This window comes from Monodon monoceros, unplaced genomic scaffold, assembly GCF_005190385.1.
Source record: "Monodon monoceros isolate NGI ecotype Baffin Bay Population unplaced genomic scaffold, NGI_Narwhal_1 Super_Scaffold_22, whole genome shotgun sequence".
Classification (NCBI taxonomy): domain Eukaryota; kingdom Metazoa; phylum Chordata; class Mammalia; order Artiodactyla; family Monodontidae; genus Monodon; species Monodon monoceros.
This window is the reverse complement of record NW_021703779.1, coordinates 123,276,685-123,303,547: the sequence shown is the minus strand read 5'-3', so window position 1 is coordinate 123,303,547 and position 26,863 is coordinate 123,276,685. Positions and strand designations below refer to the sequence as shown.

The 26,863-nt window shown below is 43.9% G+C and overlaps 1 protein-coding gene across 1 annotated transcript in view; it reads right to left on the bottom strand.

Moving 5' to 3' along the window:
* The window catches only part of AFF2 (AF4/FMR2 family member 2), a 499,888-nt gene that overhangs the window by 266,693 nt on the left and 206,332 nt on the right, over window positions 1–26,863 (bottom strand). The gene's annotated exons all lie outside the window — the stretch shown is intronic.

Sequence of the window (26,863 nt, the reverse complement as noted above, 5' to 3'; positions counted from 1 at the left end):
TAGCCGCTCCGCGGTATGTGGGATCTTCCCGGACCGGGGCACGAACCCGTGTCCCCTGCATCGGGAGGCAGACTCTCAACCACTGCGCCACCAGGGAAGCCCCCCTTTTCCATTTTTGATGGCTAGTTTCAAAGTACCCCCATCCCCACCGTCCGTCCTCCAACCCTGGGTGGAACTCCTGAGCTGAGAAGAGATAAGACCTCAAGGCCAAGAGCCAAAGAAGGGCCTATTACAGGAAAGGAATCCATAGACAACATCTGAAGGCAGAGAGAGTGCAGAGCAAATGGTTGCTTCTCCACCACCCTCCCTGTGTGAGCCTCATGTGGCCTGGGAGGTCCCCGCGGGGCAGATAGACGGCCAGGGTACACAGTTCTATCCCCAGGCTTCTGTTCCCACATCATTATATTTATATAAGCTGATGCCATGCAAGGATATTTAATAGTCTTACTGAGAATGGCAGTGTTGTTGGAACTGGGACCACCATATGGAAATGGCTGGGTAGGTGTTGGTCTCCTTCCGTTGAGATTACAGACTATACTCACACAGCTACATAACAGGCTACTTTTGTCTCCCTGAACAAATTAGCATTTGGTCAGGCCCACTGTCAAATTAAGACGTTTTCCTGTGCTTGGTGAGACTGAAAGCCACAATTTCCAAGCATTAATTATATCCACTGGTGGCTTGTGCATCTATTGATACGTTAACGCAATGGCAGCGCTCCAAAGGGGAAAAAAACAACGTACAGGCAGAAAAGCGCAAATCATGGAGTTTCAGGAAGTGTGACTTCTGCTTTAATCAAATTGTATTTTTGCTCGTCAGTAGTGTTTTAATTTTTTCATTTTCAGAAAAGTCACTTTATGGACTCTATCGTGTCAGAGATCATAGATAAACCTACTGAACGCCCACCTGCAGAGTACCAGCCCAGTTCCTTAGACGGAATAAATGTTCGTTTGAATGTTTATGCAAAAAGAAAGAAAAGTATAGTAGGCTTCAGAAACATAACATTTTATGGCAGAAAAATCCTACAGTATGTAGTACATAAGGTGACAGTGCTGGAGACATGAGTGTTGTGTCACAAATAATCTATTGACTAAATGCATGACACTTTCACCCAACCATCATCAAATGTCCTTAACAGATAACATAAAGCATATGGGCAGTATGTTGCATGAGTGCTGAAAATAAGCTAAGATTTGATTATTTTATTCTCGCCAGTTCATTGATGGGGAAAAATAGTGAACCCCACCTCCAGACAAAACCTTGCAGGGAAAAGAATAATTATTATAATTGTTTGAGGTCGACCACTGTCACTGATGGAAAGTTAACTGCATCTCTAAATCAGAGTCAGTGATAACCTCTTGACCAAAGATCAAATCATTTCTAAGCTGGTGCTATTTATACACAAGGAGAAAGGAAGCCACGAATATGTCATTCAGTATTGTTTGAATACAAGAGTGGTCTGCTGGGTTATTGGTTTATTCCTGCTTCTAGTGACAGGTAATTAACCTGCACAGTCACGCGCTCATTGCTCCAAGTACATTCCTCATCTCAAACAGAAACTTCCAAATAAATAACCCTTAATAGTTTTCAAAAAATGAGTATAGGGGGCATCTTCTTTAGTCCTCCAACTAATGCTAAGAGGCCAGTGGAGCAGGTACTAGACATTCCCATTTTATATTGAGTCCGAAGATCAGAATGCTGAAGTGATTTACCCCAAGTCACAGTAACAAAAAAAAAACCAAAAGAAACATGGCAGAATTTCCCCTTGCACTCTGGGCCTTTTGAATCTGTATCCCAACTGCTTTCTAAACTCTTCCTCTCTAAACACGAAACGGGGCTTTCTGTCCTGTTCAGAAGTGACTGCTAATGTCCCAAATGTTTCCTTTCTTCTGTTACTTCGAAGAAAAGGTGGAGGTTGCACTCCGAAGGAAAATTCTACGTCTTAGATGCTCGGGGGTGGGGTATAAAAAGTAAACCTGGGACTTCCCTGGCGGTCCAGTGGTTAAGACTGCGCGCTCCCAATGCAGGGGCCACGGGTTCGATCCCAGGTTGGGGAACTAAGATTCCCGCATGCCGTGGCCCAAAAAAAAAGTGAACCAGTGGTCTGATATAACGAGTTAAAGCCAGGCCCACACTCTCACAGACTAAATCTTCCCATTCCTATTAAAACAACCCATTTAGATGGATTCAAATGTCACCACCTTGATTTAGGTTCTTTGGAACTGGTCCTTCACCAAAAACCAGCTGGGAAGGCATACATGCAACTTGGCTTAGCGCTGCCGAGTCCTGACGTGTGCACACATGCAGAGGAATGCTTCTCTCGAAGCTGGCCTAAGGCGCCTGGAGAAGCACAGAGACAAATCCTTTGGGGTCTTTTCGGGGTAGAGGAGCATCAGGGAATCTGGGCCACTCAGGGAACTGGATGCCACACGTAGAGGTGATTGCTTGGCTGAAATGACTTGTCGGGAAGAGCTGATCTCAGAGAGCGGCCTCTGGGATCTTGCCCATGTGTATGCAGAGAAGCCTCTCGGCTGCGAAACTCCTCATCCTGGACTCAGGTGATTCAGCATCATCTGGGTTGCCAGTTGCTCAAATGGAGTTTCCACAGCTCGCCTTCCTGAGGCCACACCACCATCAGAAAGTCACATTTTTTGGCAGTGCGGAGCTCAGCTCTCACTTGACTGAATTTCCTGGTCAACTGTTTTTTTTTTTTTGCTTTGTTTTTTTTTTTCTATAGTTTTTTTTTTTTGAAGTATAGTTGATTTACAATGTTGTGCTAGCTTCAGGTGTACAGCAAAGTGACTCAGTTACACACACACGCGCGCGCACACACACACATATATATCTATTCTTTTTCAGATTCTTTTCCCTTATAGACTATTACAAGATATCGAGTAGAGTTCCCTGTGCTATACACTAGGACCTTGTTGGTTATCTGTTTTACATATAGTAGTGTGTATCTGTTAATCCCAAACTCCTAAAACCTGAACTGGTTTTAAGTCCCAAGAATCGTTTCACTTGTTTGTTTGCTGGTGGTAAAACTGACATGCATTGTTGGCTTTAGATGTTTTTTTTCTTTCAGCCCTGCTAATACTGGCCAACCAACCCCAGATGTTTTGAAAAACGCAATTCTGACGTCAACATACCGCAACACATGTACATCTCATGAATGTGCACTTTTGCCTTTTGCAGGGAGGGCACGGGGGAGTAGGCTGGCTTCCTGAAAGAAAATGTAATCTAAATCTTCCCTTAATTCGGCCTATTTATTTCCCTAACCCACTATAATAGCCTGAGGTCAGTTAGCAGAGGCATTCTGTTCTTAAAGTTGCCATCACCATTTCAAAAAATAACAAAGCACCTTTCAGTCACTGGGTCCTTGGGCCACAGGCAAAGGTGTCTGCCAAACTCTGAGATACTCCTGCACTTCAACTGAGACCCACAGACAGAAAGGGAAACTCACCACCCAGCAGTCTAAGGGGTTTGGAACATCCCGTGAGCTGGTGGTAGGCAGCTCCAATCTGTTGCAAACACCCTAGAGAGGTTCTCAAGACAACTTTGGAGGTTGCATTTGTTTTATAAAATGAAGTTCTGTGAATTAAATGAAAATGGATCCGAGAGGATTTGCAAATGAAAGGGAAACCATAAGGGATTTTTGCTTAACAGAATGGTGTCACCCTTTTATTACTTCCGAATGTTTCCTCTTATTTAAAATATTCAGTACTGGGGCGGGGGGGGGGGGGTGTTGACTTTTCTGAAGATCTCGAAGCCCGTTAGCAGAAGTATTAGCAATGTTATTAACGATGATTTCATGCCAAGAATATGCTAGCACTCACACAAATGCGTAGAGCATTCCTACAAGGCAATTACCATTGGTGGCAAGAATTATTATCCCTATTTTACAGCTGGTGAAAAGGAAACCTAGAGATACCAAGTAATTTGTCCAACCGTACAATGGAGGGTTGAGACGATTACGCGGCCAAGTCAAGCCAATAAAAACAAGTGATTGAGAGGAAACGGTCTCCCTCCCTGCCATCACCCTGGAATTAGCCAGATCACTCTCTGCGTAGATTAAATTCACTGGATAATTGTTCTAATTCCCCCTTCCAGCCCTCATCACCCCTCCCCTGAACCAGTGCAATAGCTTGCTGGTCTGTCTCCCCATCTCCAGGCCCCTCCAGTCCATGCTCCACCCTCCACCAGAATCCAAACAAGACTGAGCACCCCGGTCCCCTTCTCACAAACCTCTATAGAAAAGACCATAAGCTCCAGAGGGGACATTTAGACCTTCACCATCCACTCCATCCCGCCTCATCTCCTTTCACACGGTCCTGTGGACACCATGCCCGTCCACTCTTTCGTGCTTTGTTTCTGTTCCTTCAATAAGAAATGGCCTTTCTCCACATTCAACTCATCAGCAGGAATCACATCCATCCATCCTTCCAGCAGGAACACATCCACAAGGCCTTGCTCCAACGGTCTTCCTTGGTCCCTTCAGTCAGAAAGGCTCTGCTTCCCCAGACTCTGCTGGCCCAAGTTTTCCCTTCAACCTCTATTTTACACACACATCCTCCTGGCTTGTTTACATTTCTGTTCTCACCCCTCTTCAGATCCACCCCATGGAGCCACAAAGACAATGTCTAATTCATCTCCGTGTTTCAGTGGTTAGTTCAGAGGCTAGAACACAGGAAACGCACAATAACCCTGTGTATGGACACAGCCAAAGATACAGAGGTGTTCCCAGTAATGAAACACAAAACCAGGTATACTCAGAATAACCTAAACCTTCCCAAGTCATTAGATCCTGATTCCTTCTAAAAGCTTAAAACTGTTAAGCTCAATGAACAAAATCTACATTTATTTTGTCTGTCTTAGCTCCTAAGGAAAAAACATTGTAAGTTGTGTATTGAATTTTACAATCTTTGCCCAATCCCCAAATATTTGATTTACTCAATGAGTGGATATGTTTTCCATTTATCAGATTTCTTGAGCTGCATGGAACTAGGCTTAGAGGCACCTTGGAATAAAGTGCTTATAAGTTACTGTCCAAAAGGATTTCACAATTGGACCTGCAATTGTAAGCACACTATTAAAATATGCTTTAACGTGACCAGAACATTTTCAAACAGCTGGCATATTCATCTAAAAACATAATTACTTTTCAGGAAAAGTTGCTTTTTTTTTTTTTATTATTACTCAGGGGCCAAGGGGAATGAAACGCAAACACCCTAATTTGTGCCCATTCCCAGACGCGCTGCACCGAAGCAAAGTGGGTAAGTGCCCACCTGGGTGTAATGTTACAGAAACTCGCCCATCGTCCTCCCCAGCTCCCCAGCCAAGTGTCCACTTGGGGCCTCTGGCCTGTGGACAGCGCTAGTTTTATCCCCTCTCTTCTTGCGCCAGGAAATGGGTTCAGGAGATGGCAGAGATTCCTTTAACAAGAAGCCAGGTCTGGGGAGGGCTAAAGTCTGCAGATTTGTTGTTCAATAGCCTAAAACAAAGGAAAATGACCAGTCAACCTGGTGATGTGGTGAGAGCAGAGGTTTTTACTAGTGAGGCAAACAGACCCAAGAGCCTTGTAGGTGAGCATCTCTGTGGGCAGGAGTGTTTGCCAGACCCTCTGACATCCAGAGGTCTGTTTTCAAAAACAACTAGTTCCGCTCTCTGGACAGTATTTGGTAAGTCTTCCCTGTTCCAACAGCTCTTCTATAGCACTCCTCTTCCCAAAACATCGACACCATCAACTACCAAAAACATACAAAACACAACCTCTTCCTATAGGAACTCTGTTGATCCTCGAATTGAAAAAGTGAGTAACGTCTGCAACAGAAACTTCAGCCTTGAGACACTAGGAGACTATACACAGTGCTAGCAAACAGCCACCTAGGTTTTCTCTAATGGAAGCTATTCCCACGCTGAAGCAAGGTGAGGGGCTGAGGGTGCAAAAGCTAGCCTTGCGGGCAGAGTGAAAAGAGTACATAGAGTTGGAAATCAAAATATCTGTGTTCGGATCTGGACTTCGTTACTTGTTTCTTCGGAGTGATTTTCAGTATGTTCCAAGCTCCATTTTTTTTTTTTTTTTGACGTATAAAGTGGGAACGAAGATGTCAACCTCAGGGGACAGCCGTGAGAATCCATGGGACGATGCTTTGTAAACTATAAAGTGCTGTGTCATTATTGACCCATTTTTCACTCTGTCCACTCAACTTCATCTCCAAATGTTCTAATGCCAAAGCCAATTCCCCATTTAAGAGACTGCGGTTTAGCATTCATTGTCACTTGGAGCAGAAACCACCAATTCTTCAAAGCGTTATGGTTGCAAACGTAATGCGCGCAACTGGCAAACAAAGGCTTATCTGGAACCTCTGACCTGATTCCCAGATGCTGAGAGGGTCTTTTTTTTTTTGCGATACGCGGGCCTCTCACTGTTGTGGCGTCTCCCGTTGCGGAGCACAGGCTCCGGACGCGCAAGCTCAGCGGCCATGGCTCACGGGCCCAGCCGCCCCATGGCACGTGGGATCCTCCCGGACCGGGGCGCGAACCCGCGTCCCCTGCATCGGCAGGCGGACTCCCAACCACTGCGCCACCAGGGAAGCCCCGAGAGGGTCATTTTTATAGGGCCATTTGTTTACTGATATATTTCTATTGTTAAATGGATCTTAAAATTTGCTAAATATGCGTCTTTGAAGTGTTGGGCAAAAGAGCTCAATTTCTATCGGTCAGATTTAATAAACTGAGAACAAAATGCTTCCTTCTCTGCCTCAGTTTACAAACACTTAGCAGTTAGGTAATTCCAGACAGATAATTTCAAGGAGAAAGGAGCAGATCTCCATTTTATTATGCTTAAGTAGGGTTCATGACCTAGTGGTCATTATAAATTTCAAATAAATTATAGATTAACAAACATCTAAATCTGACTGTAAAGCCCGACTCCTACTTTTTAGGCCTGCCACTTCCTCTTCCAGTGGGAAGCCACACTGGGGGCTCCGCTAACCTGTACTGCCTGGGGGGACCTCATACTTGTCAACTCTGTTTGCAGGGGGACCACGTGCGCCCTCAGATATTGTACTTCCTATGGGTCCCCGATCACGACACCACCTCAGCCGTGGAAGGTGTTCAGGTCAGCTCAAACGTCTGGCCAGAGTTGTGCTGTACCTGAAGCAACGCCCCAGGCCAGGTCAGAAAGGTTCCTGGAGAAACTCAAGAAGGAAGCCAGCCAGCTTTCTAAGGCCGTTATGAGTCCCTACGCTGATAGGAAACTTTTGCTGTTTTGCCTCCTTGGGGTACTGAACACCCTCAGATTCTGGGAATCTGCAAATTTGGTAGAGTTGCTAAGTAGAATGGGCCTACGAGACCAGACCCCAGGAAAAACCTTGGGCACTCAGTCTCAAAAGGGCTCCCCGGGGCACATCTCACGCGTGTTGTTGCATTTTTGCTGCTGGGGATAGAGCATTTTGTGTACCCCTCATGGGAGGAACACAGCATAGGAAGCTTGCATATGGATTCCTCCAGAGTCTTCCTGACGTACCTTTTCCCTTACAAACCTGCCTGTATATCCTGGCTGTGTCTCTAGAATAAACCTGAGCCATGAGTATGACTATATGTTAAGTCCTAAGAGCCCTTCTAGCAAGTCAATGGCCCCTGGGCGATCTCGAAAACCCCTGAAACCATACCCACGTGGACATCACTGAGGAAGCTGGCCTGCTGCCCTTCAGGCACTGGATTATTTTTATTTAAAATCCCTCAAAAATATATTTGCTGCTAGTTCTTCAACACAGTCTAGAGGATACCCTTGGCCATCTTGAAAGGCCAGGAAGACAAATTAAAGTAACCCAGTTTTCTGTCCACAAAGGTTTCAATATGACAAATAAAATAACTTGGAGTTGCTTAAGTTCTTATAACTAATTACCTTTTGGGGGAAAAGAATCATTTAGAAATTACAGATGTCTAGACTAATTCTATTAACTATCAGAGAGAGAAAGAAATCATTCAGTAAGTGATCATTTATGTTGAATAAGAAAAAACACAGAAAAGAAAGAAGTATGGACATATACACACTACTATATATAAAATAGATAACTAATAAGGACCTAGTGTATAGCAGAGGGAGCTCTACTCAATACTCTGTAATGACCTGTATGGGAAAAGACTCTAAAAACTGAGCTGATATAGGTATATGTATAACTGATTCACTTTGCTGTACAGCACAAACCAACAGAACATTGTAAATCAACTATACTCCAATAAAAATTTTTTAAAAAAGAAGAAAGTAGGAAAAGGGAGAAATATGTTGAAAGTTCATCAAAGATGAACATTATATCAGAAAAGTGAAAATGTCAGATGAACATTATATCAGAAAAGTGAAAATGTCCTAAAGATACCAACCCCCCTTTTTTTTTTTAACATCTTTATTGGAGTATAATTGCTTTACAGTGGTGTGTTAGTTTCTGCTGTATAACAAAGTGATTCAGCTATATGTATACATATGTCCCCATATCTCCTCCCTCTTGTGTCTCCCTCCCACCCTCCCTATCCCACCCCTCTAGATGGTCACAAAGCACTGAGCTGATCTCCCTGTGCTATGTGGCTGCTTCCCACTAGCTATCTATTTTACGTTTGGTAGTGTATATATGTCCATGCCACTCTCTCACTTCGTCTGTCATACAGAGTGAAGTCAGAAAGAGAAAAACAAATACCGTATGCTAACACATATATATGGAATCTAAAAAAAAAAAAAAAAAAGCTTCTGAAGAGCCTAGAGGCAGGACAGGAATAAAGACGCAGACATAGAGAATGGACCAGCCGTTTCTCAGTGAGCCAAGTTTTCTTAGGCCTCAAGCTCCATCTTTGCTTGCCCACAAAGGGGGAGGGAACACCCTTTAAAATGCTGTGTTAAGTTTCTGAGGCTTTCCCAGAGGTCATCGAAAGCTCGCAATCAATGAGAGTGACTACAAATAATGCCGTTGATGTTATTATTTTTGGAATTTTTTATTATTGTTCCTCTTATGATGAAGCAATCTATGCCAAGGTATCACCCTTGGTCACTGCCTCCATAGTATGAATGCAAAGAACTCTCTCAGAGGTGGGGCAAACTCGCGGGCCTTTGGGTGCTAGACCCCAAATCTGCTGCACCGCAGGCTCATTTGTTACCATGATCTAAACATGGGAAGAGCGTAGCTCTGAAATCTGCCATTCGACAGAAGCACAGCGGTCCTTCTAACAAGGGCACCCTAATCAAACAATGCACTAGACGATGCTGGTGTGTATAAAGTCCCATGGAAAGCTCGAGGATGTGGGATATTTTCATTTGCCTTTGTCCCTATTCCAGGATGATTTAGTTAGTCTTTTGTCTCCTGGGAATGGGGTAGGAAGAAGTGGCTGACCTTGACCTTGGTAGTGACTTGCCCCACCCTTCCCAGGCGTTTGCTTGGCAATTAACATGGCTGTGTAATTAACATGAGGCAATGGGCCCCCTTCCTCCTGCCCCACCATCACCAAAAAAAAAAAAAAAAAAAAAAAGAAAGAAAAAAAGGTGTTCACACCTGAATACAATTTTGGTTACAGACCAATAAAGGACAGGTGACAGGCCCAGCTGGAAGGCCTCTTTTTCATTTTCCTGTGGCCACAAATCAGACATCTCGGGCTCACAGCAGGACAGGCTCCACCGGCAGTAATTGGCACCATCTGTAGCTGTCAGAGCACTGGCTGGCATTCCAGCATTCCATCCTTCCAGTCAAGGCATTCATCACTCGTCCAAAACTCAGCCAGCTGACACTGAAAGATTAACTTGCATTGATTTGCTTGGCTAAACTCGCCTGAGCTTCAGTTGGTACTGAGCGTTCCTGTTTAATAGCCATCCCCATCACAAGATGTTTACAAGGTGATTGTCTACTGAAGGTTTTTTTTTCTTCACTCCGCATCTTCTGCCTAATGTGCTCTCAATAATTAGACTTTGGAAAATGGTGAATTAAAACCGAGAAAAGTGAGCGCCGCATACAATCCCTGCCAAGTGCCAGGGCCCCTGGGCTGGATAATTAGAAAGATTCTCCCCTTTATCTCTCCGTTGCATTAAATTCCTCCCTTGTCCCAGTGTTTGTAGGTGGTGTAGAAGATGTTTCTACCTGCAGTTCTGCCAGAGGACATGAAGGGATCAGTCCTCTCAGGGGTAACTCGTGGGCCGTGAGGTTGGCCTGCCCCTGCCTTCCCACTCCCCAGCCCGTGGACATCTCCTGGCTGCCTTCCCTGGGCTGCGCCCAGCACTAGGCGTGGGGACTACAGATAGGCATGAACCTTGGGCCCTTCTCAAGCTTGGAGTGTGACATGGCAGGGAAGTGACAAGAGCTCTCTAGTCCTGAAGCTTGAGAAGAAGGCGCACCTATCACAGAGCAGAAAGGGGGCCAGAGAATGCTACCTGGATGTGAGACTTGAGTGCTGAAGGAATTAACAAGAGAGAGAGAAGGAATTAACAAGACCATGAAACACAACAAAGGGAGGGGAGTTCCTCAGAGGGACAGGGTGTAAGAAGGCATTGAACATGACACAGTATGGGGGCTTTGAAGCTCCACAGGACCTAGTTCAGCACCATGGGAATGAAGGGTGCTTCTGGGGAAATGGTGCCCGGTAGTGAAAGGGCGGGCATGTGTGGCCTTTGTGTTAAATCAAAGAGTCTGAACTGTATCCTATCAAGTGTTGGAGAATCTCTGAAGGGATGTTCAAAGGGGGGCGACGGGGTGCAGGGTCAATGAGGGAGAAGAGGCTGGAGGCGGAGGACCAAGTGAGAAAGAAGTAGCCGTGCTCCAGGCAGGAAGGGTGCGGGGAGATGAAGGTCAGCTTGGCAGCCTGTAATGACTGACCCTTTAAAGAGGAGCGAGTGGAGGTGGGAAGAGGTAGGAGGGTCTAGAACCTCTTGCAGGTTTTGTGGGTGTTTTTTAAAGATTTTTTTTTATGTGGACTCTTTTTAAGGTCTTTATGGTTACAATGTTGCTTCTGTTTTATGTTTTGCTTTTTTGGCCGCGAAGCACGTGGGATCTTAGCTCCCCGACCAGGAATCGAACCCGTACCCCCTGCATTGGAAGGCGAAGTCTTAACCACCGGACCGCCAGGGAAGTCCCCCTCTTGCAGGTTTCGTTCTTGCGAGCCTGAGTGGAGGCAAGGCCAGTCCGCCAGGTGGGGAGTAAGGCGCAAGGTGTCAGCCAGTGTGAGCCCCATCATCACAAGGCCTGGCTGTGACTGTAACTCTGCCATCACCTTGATTTTGGACATCCAGCCTCCAGAACTGTGAGATGATACGTTTTTGGTTTTGATGCCACTTGGTTTGTGGTACATTTTTACAGCAGCCCTAGCAAATGAATAAACTTGTGAACTGATACAAGCAAATAGAATCATGCCTGCTCCATGAAGCTTAATTTGTCTCTTCAAGCCTGAAATCACCCATTCTTTTTTTTTTTTTAATTTATTTTTGGCTGCGTTGGGTCTTCGTTGCTGCGCGTGGGCTTTCTCTAGTTGCGGCGAGCGGGGGCTACTCTTTGTTGTGATGCACAGGCTTCTCATTGCAGTGGCTTCTCTTGTTGCGGAGCACGGGCTCTAGGCGCGCGGGCTTCAGTAGTTGCAGCGCATGGGCTCAGCAGTTGTGGCTCGCGGGCTCTAGAGCGCAGGCTCAGTAGTTGTGGTGCACGGGCTTAGTTGCTCCGCGGCATGTGGGATCTTCCCGGACCAGGGCTCGAACCCGTGTCCCCTGCATCGGCAGGCGGATTCTTAACCACTGAGACCCCAGGGAAGCCCATCCATTCTTAAAAGTTAGAAAACAATCATCAGTCCACAGTCCTTCCTTGCTCTCCATTGCTAGGTGGGTGGTACCATCCCCATAGGGGGCTGACATAGACAACCTATCTCCTGGGACAGTAATAATAACGGCTCTCAATTATTAGTGGGTTTCCTGTGATAACCCTGTGATGAATAGTCTCTTGTGTGACCCTCACAAGTTATTTTTTTTTATTATTATTTTTTTTGCAGTACGCGGGCCTCTCACTGTTGTGGCCTCTCCCGTTGCGGAGCACAGGCTCCGGACGCGCAGGCTCAGCGGCCATGGCTCACGGGCCCAGCCGCTCCGCGGCATGTGGGATCTTCCCAGACCGGGGCACGAACCCGTGTCCCCTGCATCGGCAGGCGGACTCTCAACCACTGCGCCACCAGGGAAGCCCCTCACAAGTGATTTTAAATGCATTCGTCTTATTCAAACCAAACGATGACACCACGAGGCAGTGTCCATTATCCCCATTTTACAGGTGAACAAACAGTGGCCCAGAGAAGGGCTTTCCCCAATGCCACGTAGCAAATAAGTGGTAGAGCTAGTTATGTCCCACTCCACAGCCTGAGTTCTTCACTGCCACGTTCAAGTTTCCATTTGTCCATATGTAATTATTTTTCCCCTGGCTCAATTTTGTTCAGTTTCGTGCTATTTCCTGTGTGTGAAATATTCCTTCACATTGTGGAACATCTTGCTTTGACTGTAAAATATACACTCAAAAGAAAGTGAGATGAACTCTCTGGGCATAGGTTTTAAGCCTATAACATCAAGAGGCAATTCGACGTGTTGTAACCCTGGTGGATTGGAACCAACTCAGCTTCCTGAAGCAGGGAAAGTATCCCAGGGTCCTGAGAGAGGTTATATAGATATGGATATAAATATAAATATATCAATATAGATATCTTTCTTTTCCCTTCTGAGCATCCCAGAAAACATACATTTCAAAAGAATAATCCTAGATCCATTTCAGGAAAAAAAAAAAAAAAACACCCCACAATTCCCAGGACCTTCCTTGGAAAGCAAAGCAAGTGATAAATTGCAAGTCTCACTTAAATTGCCACCCTCTTACTTGACAATGTAAATAAAGTGTTCTGTGAATGAAAATATAGGAGTCAGAATAGCATGACAAATATCTGTTTATATAGTTATTATCAAAATATTGCTAACAAATACGCTGTCGCCATCTTTTGGGGAGTAATTGATGGCAACATGAATGTTTAATTTGGTACATCAGATCAAAAGCAATGAGGAATAGCACATGTGTTGCTCTTTCTACCTCTATTATCACTGTTACTCGTAGTAAACATTTATGGAGCATCGACCATAGATACTTACTAAGCTCAAAGGGGAAAAAAAACAAAGAAATGACAAGATTTACAGGCAAAAGATTAAATATATGTGTACGTAGGTTTATGGATAGATGACTGATGAAAAGAAAGGAGGAAAGGAGCAAGGAGATGGTGCCCACGGTTATGGGTTTGTGGCCTCTCTAGAAATCCCCAGGAACGAGAGCTACGTCTCCATGAGCTGTCCAGCAACAACCTCTCCCCGCCAAAAAGAAGTAAATACATTTCCTTCAAAACACAACTCAGCAGCCACTTGGGGCAGGAGGATTATTGTGGATGGGGTGTATGGTGTCCATCACTGTCGCTGGGGAACCAAGCCAAAGATGGCGTGGGGAGAGAAAGTGGAGTTGAAGGGAAGGATTAGAGAAAAAGACTCCAGAGAAGATGGCAAGTGCAGGAGGGAAACAGGATGAGAAGAGAAGAAGCAGGGAGAGCACATGAAGGCAATGGTCTAAGTCATCTAACTGGGCAAAATGAGCGTTCTGTAGCATCCCACGTGGTCACTGCCACGCATCGCTCCTTGCAGCTCGTCTGTATTTCTTAACCGATGAGCATCTACTATGTGCCAGGAACTCAGCTAGGTGCTCTCATAGGCTGTTTTGTTGCTATCGTCATTGTTGGCATTGAGAAAATAACAAATCCAGGCGATAATAAAGAAGCTAATTACGACCTCAACCTCAACCCCGTGATGTTGGCTGGCGCCATCACTCTCAGGAGCACGGGTGCTTAAAAGAGCAGATAAATGGGTGGTTTGGTCTTGGTCCCCGCAACCACTTGGGGGGGCAAGGATTCTGCAGGATCATGTCTCAGGATGATATCCGCTTTGGTTCTTCTGTCCACTGTTAACAACTTGAGGATCTCGGATGCAATCCATTAAGCCCCGGTTTTCTTTAGTTCCATAAGGGACAGCCAGCCAGTTCTCACCATCCCCACTCCTTTAACTAGTGCTTGTCTGAGTTTCCCTGCTTAGTGAGCAGAGGACCCACAAAATTTTACCTACAAGGAACTGAACTTAAGCCAGTGTTTAGGATACTCTTAAGCCAGAGGAATCATCTCACTATGACCAACAACTCATGATTTTAAATGTAAAGAGGGAAGAAAGCTCATTGTCAAGGCATCGGCTGATGGCAGACCTTCTACTGCCTACTCATACTTCCCACCTTCCTCTTAAAGAAGCGTTGGAATGCACGGAGCCACCTTCAGAACTTCAGGGACCAACAGAGAGAGGTGAAGCCACTCTTCCGTCTGGGACACACAGATGTGACACTGTGACTTTCCCCTGGGTCAACCACAACCAAAACTCACGTGTACTGCTCCAAGCAGCCTAGGTTTACTGGCCCCAAGAACTGCTGTGGACTCACCATGTTACTCATTTTAGGTGATAATAAAGAAGCCAATCATGACATCACCTCAACCTCAACCCTGGATTGTCAACATGCCCCGTCCATTCTTGGACGTGTGAGTGCCCAATTTCTCAGTCAGACAGGGACCCTGGTCAATGCTAGGACCCTGTATGCAATTACTTGATTAGTGTAACTGAAAATACAGTTGGTTTATTGATCCATTTACTCAGCGGAGCCTAACTGCACCCCTACTGTGCTCACTCCCCTTGCTAGGCGCCCGGGGAACAGAGATGAATAAGACATGTTCCTCTGTTCTCAAGGGGTCAGAGTCTCCACACATGTGCTGTCACAAAATAAAAAATTCTTATCAACATGTAAACACCAGTAGGTGTTCTATAGACAAAGGATATAAGATTTTAAGTTTTCTGAATAACAGCTTTTATATTTGATGACTAATAACAATACTTTTCATTTATGTAAGCAAATTATACTTTTCAATGCATTTTCACATCTTTGATTCCTATGAGCTCTGCCATGACCCCATGAGATAGGGAGGGATGGTATCTTCGCCTCTAGATGAAGATGCAGAACGTGTAGCTCTGAGGTTAAGTGCCTTGTCCAAGGCTGTCCAGCTGACAGACACAAGGGCTGGGCCTCAAACCCACACTTCTCTTCTTCAATCTCCTGCTCTTCACAGGTCACCTGATTGCCTCACTTAAGTTTAATCACCCTGAAAAGAAACCCTGTAGCTTTTAAGCAATCATTCCACATTTTCCCTACTCCCAGCCTCTGGCAACCGCTAATCTGTTTTCTGTCTCCATGGATCTGTCTATTCTAGACAATTCATATAAATGACATCATACAATACGCGACCTTTTGTGTCTGGCTCCTCTCACCTAGCATAATGTTGTCAAGGTTCATCCACGTTATAGCAGGTATCAGTACGCTGTTCCTTTTCGTGGCTGAATAATAGTCCGTTGTATGGATAAAGCGCATTTTGTTTATCCATTCATTCATTGATGACATCTGGGTTGCTTCCAGTGTTTGGCTATCGTGAATAATGCTGTTATGAACATTCACATACAAGTTTCTGTGTGGACATATGTTTTCAGTTCTCTTGGATACATACTTAGGAGTGGAATGTGTAGGTGAAATGGTAAGTTTATGTTTAACTCTTTGCAGAACTGCCAGACTGTTTCCCCCCCCCGCAATTTTTTATTTTTGGCCTAGTACTTAGTATGTTCCAACACATTATATACTTTTCTTATTAATTATATGGTAACAAAGTGTTTCATCTTGTAATCAAAGGATGCGTGCTGCAAAAAGACTTTCACGGTTCGGGCAACATCTAAAATACACGTGGACCGTCTAAGATGAAAGCCTTCCACAGACAACTTCAGTGGTGAGACCTGGGCAGTCAAGGGGAATCTATCCAGAAGATGAGCCCTTGAAGAGGTGATGCAGCCACATTTTGAATCTTGATTCACGGGGAGCTGACTGAACCATTTCATGCCTAGGCTATCAACCAGTGAATTCATCTATCTAGATTCCAAAGTCTATACGTGGATAGCTACTGATCACAACTGAAATCTCACAGATTCTCTTTGGACATAAGTGTTTACATGATCCCTGTCATCTTCAAACACATACATACAGACTGTGTTGGGAGATGTGCAAGAACCTTCTCTGTGGCCTGCTCTCCATCGTTAGAAGAAGAGGCCAAGTCTGGCAGCAGCGGGGGAAGCTGAACTTAAAAGCAGCCAGTGTATGTGCACACGTGCGCGCTCACACACACGCGTAAGCTTGCAGGCGTTGGGGAGATGCACATACACGTGATGACCTTAGGCTTCCTTGGTGGAATGCCTACTGAACTTGCTCCCCTTTGTTTGTATGTCTAACCAGAAGCTGAATTCGATGATATGAAAGGTACTAGAAGAACATGGTAACTGAAATCCATTTTTACACATCGCCTGATAGGTAACCCAGACCCCCTGCTGCTCGGCGAACGTTAACACGTCCTTTCCCATCTCGGCGCTTCTACCAGTGCCACTCTCCCAGCAGAGACTGGCCTTCTCCACCCTCTACTGCTCAAGGTGACTGAGAAGTCTCCTGAAGGCCACCACCACGGTGAAGGCATTCCCGGTTTCTGCCGGGAGACGCCTTCATTCTTTACCCCCGCGTGCTCGTGCTACTCTTCCCTCATCGTCCTCTGATTCCTATCTTCATCTTCAGCCTCCTTCCTCGCTCCGCCAAGACTCTGAACTACTTGAAGGCAGGAACTCTGACTTACCTCAGAGCCCAGCCTGCAGCTACTCAGTAATATTCGCTCTTGCATTTATTCATTCTTTCAAGCACTTACTGTGTGTCAAGCACTGGGATGGTTAATTTTATGTGTCAACTTGGCTGGGGACATGGTGGTGAACAAGACACAGGAGGCTCTTGAACTTATATGTCCGAAGAAGATCTATGAGGTTTCAATCGGGGTCAGTGGCTGTCCACGTATAGACTTTGTTTTTATTTTTGTTTTTGTTTCACGCATAGACTTTGGACCTAGAAGGTGACATTCTAAGAGGGAAGGAGACTGTAAACCGATCATTGCCATAAAATTTTGGTTCTCAGTAACCTTCTTATATTAGGGCCATGGTATATACCGGTTCATTTCGAAGAGTCTGCATGAAGATGCTCCATGAACACCAAGTTGCACATGGTACGCACTCCAGTCACCGAATCCATCCGACAGAACCGAACTGAACTGGCATTATTTTAAAATCAAACCCAACTACGTCAAAGCAATAAAAATCAACATGATGACCATACTCTAGTTCAAACTTGAGTTTCAGAGTTCTCTATCTTAAAAAAAAATGCACCATAACTAAAGCCACAAAGTAGAGATGCAGATACTAGTCTGAGAAGGAAGACACAGTCTAAGGGAGCATGTTTTAAATAATTAGGGAGCAATTATGTAGAGACATATATATTATAGCAATTATATAAAGACACATACCCTGAATCTTCCTTTAACAAATAGTGTTCTGTATATTTCATCTTCCTAGTACCACAGCAATTAATCAAAAGTTTACATATTTCTTCAATCCAGATACAACATGTCAACAACTGCTGTTAAATGCATCACAGAAATGGAATGTTCCTGCAGAAGGTTTCATTAAGTCTAACATGATTTACAGGACTTAAGACACATCGCTGGGAGATTTTCTATCACTGCAGCAAGTACTCCCGGGATAGCTTGACCCACTTGAAATTGTTTTAGCTCCACTATTACCTGGGTCACAACTGATAGCAGCATATATCAATTACATTGTAGTCATTTAAAACATGCTTCCGTGCATCTGGTCACCCAAGGAGTCACTTCTTTGCAGTTTCATACCCCGAAAGTGCCATTATAACAGAACTTCTTGAGCAGGCTAAGATTAACTCATTTACCTAAATAAGGTTCCTACAAGACAGGCTACTAGGAAATATGTCCCCCGAAGATTGTAAACATCTTCTTCCTGCATTTCTGTAGAGGCAAATTTTTCAATCTTCTTCATGCTTTCTTCTCAGCCCCTTCTATTTGAGAACTGACTATCTCACATTGGTTTCTTGACTAGCATCAGTAACTGGGCAGCCTTTTCAAGTTTATTTCTGCCGATGGATAGAAGGGATTGCTTAGATGGCTCTAATTAATTAGGCTGACTGCTAGTGGTTTGGGGAATGTAATTTCTTGTTAGAAATTTTGCATATCCAGTGGAATAGGAAGCACTGGAAATTCTATACTGGAGGCATTTCCTGTGAAATCTACTGCTAATTATTTAAGATCACGGCAAACTGTGCATCCTTCGCTGCAAGGCTGACCTCCTCCGCCACTGACGGTGCTGGTTCTAGGACACACGGGTTTTAGAAAATTCTCTTACCAGGAGAAAGGACTAAATTTGATGCATTTCTTTTTTTTCTTTTTCTTTTAACTTTAATTTTTATTTATTTATTTTTATTGGGGTATAGGACGCCAAGGGGGGAAAGGAGAGTGGGGTGAATTGGGAGATTGGGATTGACATATATAAACTAATATGCATTTCTTTATTCTCGAAAATGCTATGCCTAGCTCACGTCGCTCAGAACTCTCCATGTTACTTAGAGTAAAATCCAGGGCCCTTACAAACGGCCGGCAAGATGCTCCAGGACCCGCTGTCAACCCACCCCAAACACAACCTCCACCCTCCTGCTTCGCCTCCTGCCACGCGCCCCTTTGCGTGCTCTGCTCCAGCCCCAGTGGACTGCTTCATAGTTCTTGGACATAGCTTTGCACTTGCTGTTCCCCTCGTCTGGAAGGCTCTTCCCACACAGAGCCCCATGTGCTCAAGTGTCGTCTTCTTAATGGGGCCTCTACTAACCACTCTTAAACATTAGGCTCTGAAGCCACACCCCAATCCCCTCCCTGCTTTCCTGCTTTCCGTTGCATCCCGAATAGTCTATATTTTACATACTTAGATTATTTTCTTCTCCCACCCACACCCCTCTGTAGAATGTAAGGTGGATGAGGGCAGGGGCTTGGCTGGTTTTATTCATTATCACATTTCTAGTGCCTAGAAAAGTAACGGGCACATAGTAGGTCCACAGTAAACACTGCTGGATGAATAAGAATGCACAACAGCTCCTCTCTTCAAATGAGACCAATCATCATCTATTAAATTTCTGATTATATTTATTAAGAACTACATTTAACAGCTGATTTTACTTTTGTTTTTGTTTTGTTTTGTTTTGTTTTGTTTTTGCGGTACGTGGGCCTCTCACCGCTGTGGCCTCTCCCGTTGCGGAGCACAGGCTCCGGACGCGCCGGCTCAGCGGCCATGGCTCACGGGCCCAGCCGCTCCGCGGCACGTGGGATCTTCCCGGACCGGGGCACGAACCCGCGTCCCCCGCATCGGCAGGCGGACTCTCAACCACTGCGCCACCAGGAAAGCCCTACTTTTGTTTTTAATTGAGAAGGGGGCTGCCCATTCCATTCTGACCACCGTTCATCTTGCAGGGAAGGATTCCAAACCAAAGAGGCTGTCTGGACAGAGAAACACGTGATCTTTCAAGTTTTGCATTGGTCGTCCTTGTCCCTAGGGATAAGGGACCTCCTTCACTGTCTTGAGGAGGAGTGAACTGCAGATTTTTTAAAATACGGAATTCTACTTCAAACCTTTTCATATGCAATATAATGGTGTGCTTTCAAAATCAGAGTTATTTTTGTGAACTTAATCTTTAGATGTAACTCCATGGGTTTGGCATACGGCAACATTCCCAAGTCACAAGGATTCTCGGTCTTAATGACAAACACAGACTCTATTCTTCCAAATCCTATGATTACCTCTTACAACTGCGAGTTGAAAAAGACTAGAACAAAATCCCTGGTGAAGTAATCTGAGCCCAGTCTTCTAGGTTAGGACGAGGCAGGTGTAACCAAGGGCTTGAAAACCATTACGCTTATTCATGTCCGTTTATTGTATGTGGATCACAGTAGGGACTCTAGTGCAGTGGACAGCTGAGTAACTGCTACCACAAAAATCCACAAGTGTAGATGGGGCAGGGAGGGGGTGAGGGGAGAAGGACGGGTATGAGACCGAGTGGCAAAGAGCTCTTGAACTAGTACCACGCAAGACATTCAGGAGGCAATGTAGAGAGTATCTCTCTAGCGAGAGGCATGTGTTAAATGACACAAAATGGGCCTAGCACACACTACCCTTTAAGCAGTGGTAGTGGCTCAATCCAAGTGATGAAGTGCTTCCATTTGAAGTTATTAATTTGCCATAATGGCTTGAACTCAGCAAAAGGGATACACTGGATAAAAAGGAAAGCCGAACAATATTGTCTTCATTAGCATAAAATCTTCCAGGTTCCCCACTACACTTTCCAAGGGGAATGGAGAGACGCCTCAATTTTAACCAAATTTTTATGATTTTAGAGCAGCCGTGGTTATGCATGAATTTCAGAATACATTTACTTGAAAATTCGTTATATGAAACATTTATCCCATGAATAAATTAGAGACTCTGAAATACAGTGCAATAAAACTTTTGCTGCTAGAAGAATTTTTATGGGTGAAATAATGTGAAAATTAGTAATATCAAATATGATTCCCCTTAACACAGACTAGTCCCACACACAATTATTTTGACATGGTCTGTCATACATAATAACGTAGACTTTCAAATAATGCTACAGAAAGACGTGTAACAATTCTTATCAGAATTTAGAAATACATGATGAATCACTGGGTAAGGAAAATGTCAGTTTATCCATTTTACAGAAAGATTTTTTCTTCCCCAGAGCCAAACTGAAGACTTTTTGTTCTCTTTTAGAGATTTCGTTAACTATGATACATTCAAGCAAGGGTAAAACTGTTCTACGTAGAGCCAACGTCTTCATTCCCTGTTTACTCAGTTGCTCTTGACTTTGCTGTCTAAACTCGGCGTATTAAGCATTTTAACGATTCTATTTGACTATGGTTGGCACATTTAAACACACGTTAATGCTTGTAACTTCACCAGGTGTAATTCGTGACTGAAAAAGGAGGTTTCTAAATAATTAAACAACATATAAAAACAGCAATCAGTACGAAGAATACTAAAATAAGCCCTGTCATTATTTTCAAGGTAGATAATAATTATAGGTCAGCCAGCCAACTGACCTAAAACCAGTGGCTCTTCCCACCCTATGGAACTGTGAAGATTTCACAGATGTAAAAACGTGAAAATTCCCTCTGAGGAATATGGCATATGCCTAGAAGATAAAACCGATGATTTAAATAGAATTTAGCAGGGGAAAAAAACGCATAAAATAAACCCACTGTGCAAATTATCTATGTGGAGATAATGCCCTATCCCAACACAGTTTTCTAAAAAGCAAAATGTATTTTATTTCCCAAAATACTATATTGCAGCATTTCTGCTGGATAATGGAAGTTTTGGAAATGATAGCGGTGCTGGTTACACAACACTGCAAATGTACTTAATGCCATGGGATTGTGGATCAAAAAATGGTTAAAATGGTAAACTTGATGTTGTATATATATATATACACATAACCACAATGAAAAAGTTTTAAATGCTATGTGATTTACAAAATCGTAAGAATTTAAATGTTTCCATTCGTCTAAGCAGGAAGATAGGACAGAACTCTGGAAAAATGATAAATGTTGCTCTCAGATCTATACTGCCTGTATGATGGATGTAAAGTTCTATCGAGGGAGGCAGAGAGGCAGGGTACAGGGAATCATCCATTTTCAAAGAGATCCATTTTATCACTGCATATGTTTTAAGAGCCTTATTTGTCTTTAGTTCTGTTGTGCCATTTTTTTCATCCAAGTCACTGATGCAACGAGAGTAACTCGGTCGAGCTCGTCACCAGGTGAATGCCTAATTTCTAACCTAGAATCTCCCCTTTAGAAATTGTGAACTGGCCTTGGAGAATTTATTTAACTGGGTCTCCATTTCCAAATCTGTTGTTTGAGGAATGCTTTCAGTTCAAATAATCTATGACTCTTCTAGAGTCTCTGATCATCACCACAATGACATATTTTAGATTAAGTATTTATAGATCATCAATCCAGTCTCGCATCAGGCTTTCACAATTTATATTAAGCTTATCATTGACTCACGGCCATTAAGCATCCTAGAAAAGCCCTCTAGAGAGGGTCTGTCTTAAAAGCTTGCCTTCAAGCAGTTCAAGTATTGTAATTCCCACTTTGCAGGAAAGGCAATTGAAGCGATATAGGTGCCTTCTGAGGTCAGGGAACTGAAGGCAAATGATGCCTTCTGAGGTCAGGGAACACGCAAACTGTGGAATGGGTGTCGGAATCCAGTTCTTCGGGCCACTAGTATGTTACCCTTTCATTATAAGAAGCCGTTACTCTACTATATACTTTATACTTCGATATTTATTGAGTGATTACAATATGCCATATACTATCCAAGCGACTCTACATGATTATACAGTTTTAGCCTTACACCAGCTCTATGAGATAGCTACGGTACAGTTCTGCAGAGGTGGTACGTAATATATTGTGTTTTTCCCTGGGCAGGTGCTCAACGTTAAAAGCACTAATGCATACAGTCAGAAAACAGACACTTATTGAGTGCCAGCCACTGTTCTAGGTGCCAAGGATATATGAAGGCATGTTTGAAAATAGTCACTGTGCCCATTCGAACCCTATCTTTTCACATTCAGGTTAATAGCTGTCAGTTAAATGACTCCAGCACATTTGGCTAAGGGCCCACTTGACCCAAAATTTGTTTGACCAAAAAAGCTGACTCATAAAATCTGGGTCTGAAGTGGTCTGGTTTGCATCATATTTCTAGACCTCTCTTTCAAGCCAAAGTAGCTGTAATATATTCATTTAGATTAGAAGAAAGGCAAAGAGTTAACCTGCTGGAGATTTCTTTATTGCTTGTGCATCCCCAACTGAGTTTACTTGATCAAAGAATATAAGAAGAAAGTGATTACTTGTAAAACTCACTTTTCACCTGGACTGCAATGGTGCATGTGAGTAGCTGTCTCTAATGGAGTGACGTGAGGCAACGTAAATCTTCCATTTAATTCATTTTTATTCCATGGTATGACTTTATAGGATGTTGTGAAATCTCTGTGTTAAAATACACAGTTCAGGCTCTAATCCATGCAAATTTACAGACAAGCCCATCTATAATACAGGAGTCCCCCCCTTATCCATGATTTTGCTTTCTGGGGTTGCACTTACCCTCAGTCAACCATGGCCCGAAAATATTAAACAGAAAATTCCAGAAATAAATTCATTCGTTTTAAATTGTGCACCATTCTGAGTAGCGTGATGAAATCTCGCGCCATGCTGCTCCATCCTGCCCAGGACGGGAAGCATTCCTTTGGCCAGTGTCTGCCTGCAGTTAGTCATTTAGTAGCCAGCTTGGGTATCAGATTGATTGTCATGGTATCGCAGTGCTTGTGTTCAAGTAACCCTTATTTTACTTAACTATGGCCCCAAAGTGCAAGAGGAGTGATGCTGGCAATTCGGATATTCTGTCGCTGTGCCTCATCCATAAGCTAAACTTTGTCATAGGTACATATGCAGAAGAACAGTACCACCTGCATTTCCAGGCATTCAATGTGGGTCTTGGATTGCATCCCCCTGTAGATAAGGGACGGGGCTACTGTACGCTGAGGATTTTGAAAAGCTCTGATTATACGAGAATATTTTGCAATGAGTGGGCATGTACAAAAAACAAAACCCGAAATACTGGAGTGGCAACAATGATAAGCCAACACATGCAGCCATAAGTTAATACGGCTTAAAGGATCTGGGGTGCTGCACAGTAATTCTGACAACAAATAATTCTTATTCTTTTTTAAGTTTATTTCACGTTCCTAATCATTTGAAATCCCAGCCCCTGACACTGTCACCACTAAAATTTGAGAGACCATCCTTTCTGCATCTCTTTTTATCTTAGCTATTCTTGGAATAAATGAGAGGCGTTGCAAAGTCCTAATGGTGACACTGGATCAAAACTGAAACACAGTGAAAACACCGTGCCATAGGCCAGTTGGGTTCAATGGATGCATTGCAGTATATGAAAGAAACATGCATATTGAAACTGGATAGATTTGGGTTCAAATCCTTTATTCTGTGACCTCAGGCCAAATAACTTAATCCCTTGCAGCCTTGGTTTCGACATTAATAAAATTAGGATGCAGATAGAGCCTGCTTCAAAGAATCACAAAAATTAAATGAAACGATGCATGCAAGAACCTACCACACCTTTTGGCGCATATGACATACTCGATAAATGTAATTCACCTTCCTTTCCACAAATGACAAAAAAGAAAAAGAAAAAATGTCTACTATTTAAAATTCTGTAATGGTATACTCCTTATAAAGTGATAAATATGTCCAATTACGTGACAGAATTTCCAAACACAAAAGTGCCAAAGAGATTAATATGTTAATGATTACAATACACAGATTCTAGTCTCTACAATGAATAGATAAAAGTTTAATAAAAGATATCTCTGTACAAATACGGAAAGCAGAGCCACTTTAACTCCTCAAATAGATGTACTGGGAGGAATGTCAGAGGTCACCTTATTATCAGCCCTAGAAATAAGAATTAGATTGTCTCTCTGTATATTCGTAATGCGTGTTGAGATTCTTCTAACAGTCTAGGTTCTTCCAATTTGCAAATCAGGCCTATTGGTATGAAACTAAAGCTGAATTAAAAGCTAGAACAGATCAAAACTTTCCAAATTCAATTAAAACAATTCACTCCAGCCAACAACTCCAAAGCCCTCGCTGTGGGTACAAGTGACTCTCACAGGCTCTGTGGACACAAGGAAAGACAAGACATAATCTCTGCCCTCAAGGAGGTGACAGACTACTGAGAGAGGCGGCTTGGCTCTAAAACCAGACAGACGAAAGAATGTTATCTATCCTAAAATAAGAATCTTCTGTCTACGCGTAAATCAGACATCATATTTGTAGACAGTTACTGTTTAAATTGGCTGATGACTTTTCCCCACTACACTCAAAAGTGAGTTTCACTCACGGACTATGGAAGAGCCTTGCAAACGGGCAGTGAAGCAGAAATAGAAATGCAGAAAGCCATATTCTTTTCAAATGAGCTCCCCCATTTTATTCTTTCTATGCTTAAAGAAAAGGCATCCTTGGGTTGCAGGCTAGATCCGACATCAACACACCCCATGGTCCTAACCTGAACATCCTCGTTCTGGAAAATGAAACACACAGGTATTTAAACGTATCTGGGACAACTCGGTTCAAGTGCAGGCATTACAGTCCTGGGAGTTCTCATCTCGTGTGCGCCGTTAATGCGTGACGGCGTGCGGGTTTTCTCAAAGTTTTCAATAGCCGAGCTTACTGTGATACGGAGTTTTTACGCTAAGAGGAATGCTGGTGGACTCGAAAGTGGGAGATCCTTTACGGAAACCATAAACAGTTCCTTCTCACCTATGATTCTACTGCTCCGTGTGCCAAGGTTAAGCACTTGTTTCCTTGTTGGATGGACACGGTCCAAAACAATATCCTGTCCATATGGAACACTCACCTCTGAAATTGCAACTGTGGTGCAAGGCTCAGAGAAACAAGGTTTCCGAGTTCTCTGGAGGGCGCAGGTGCTTCTTACATTGACGTTAAGAGAGTGACATCAGAGGCTAGATACTTTATAAACCAAATGAACCAATTAAGGAGTTGGAGAAACCCAGTTGCTTGATGGAGGATTAAAATGTACACTGACAACCTGAGTCCATAAATATTGTATGAGTTGATAAGGAGGGCCCCTCCCAAACATAGAGAACCATGGGATTGCAGGGCCGGAAGGACCTTTTAACTGTGGTCATCTAGCTGAGATCCTCATCCAATACTTAACTCTTCTGAGCAGCCTCTCGTATCAAAGGGTTCTCTAGCCAATCTTCACGTTCCTTCTGTGACAGGGAACTCAGGCTTCCTATGCCTCAGGATGAGGTATACATTATTGAACACTCAGCCAAAATTGGCCTCCCTGAAGCCTTCTTCAGATGACTGGGATTCCATCCCTTAGAGCCACCCAGAACAAGCTTAATTCCTCTTTCCTTCCATTTGACAGACTGTCAGCTATCCGCTGAAAGCTCGTGTTCCCCTCAGTTCTCTGACTCTGCTCCACATGACAAAGCTTGGAGCCCTCCCCTCTCCTTCCTTCTCATGCCAGTTTCTGGTCCCTTTAAATGTGAGGCACCCAGGCCTCAATGAAACTCTCGTGTCACAGCTCTACAAGTACAGAGTCAACTGCAACGATCACTGCCCTTCTGCGAGATACTATGCTTCCTACTCGCCGACTAAGAGGCTGCTGTTTTGATCACAATAAAACATGATATCCCGTAAAAACCACTAAGCAGCTTACTGCCTCTGCCAGGAAGTCACGCCTGTTACACCTTGACCTTCTGCTAGTTCCTCGGATCTCATTTAATTCTAGTAGATTTAATTTACAAACATTTACGAAGCACCTACTGTGCGAAGCAAGGATACCGTTAGGGATTGGGGATACCTTGATGAATACGACAAAGGACCTACTCAGGGAACCCGCACTCTAGAAGGAAAGACAGAGGTGTTACCATAAAAAAAATTAAGGTGTGATATATGTTATGATTAACATATTCAAGAAGGTCTAAAGAAGAAGGCATCAGGGCTTCGCTGGTGGCACAGTGGTTGAGAGTCCGCCTGCCGATGCAGGGGACACGGGTTCGTGCCCCGGTCCAGGAAGATCCCACATGCCGCGGAGCGGCTGGGCCCGTGAGCCATGGCCGCTGAGCCTGCGTGTCCGGAGTCTGTGCTCCGCAACGGGAGAGGCCACAGCAGTGAGAGGCCCGCGTAC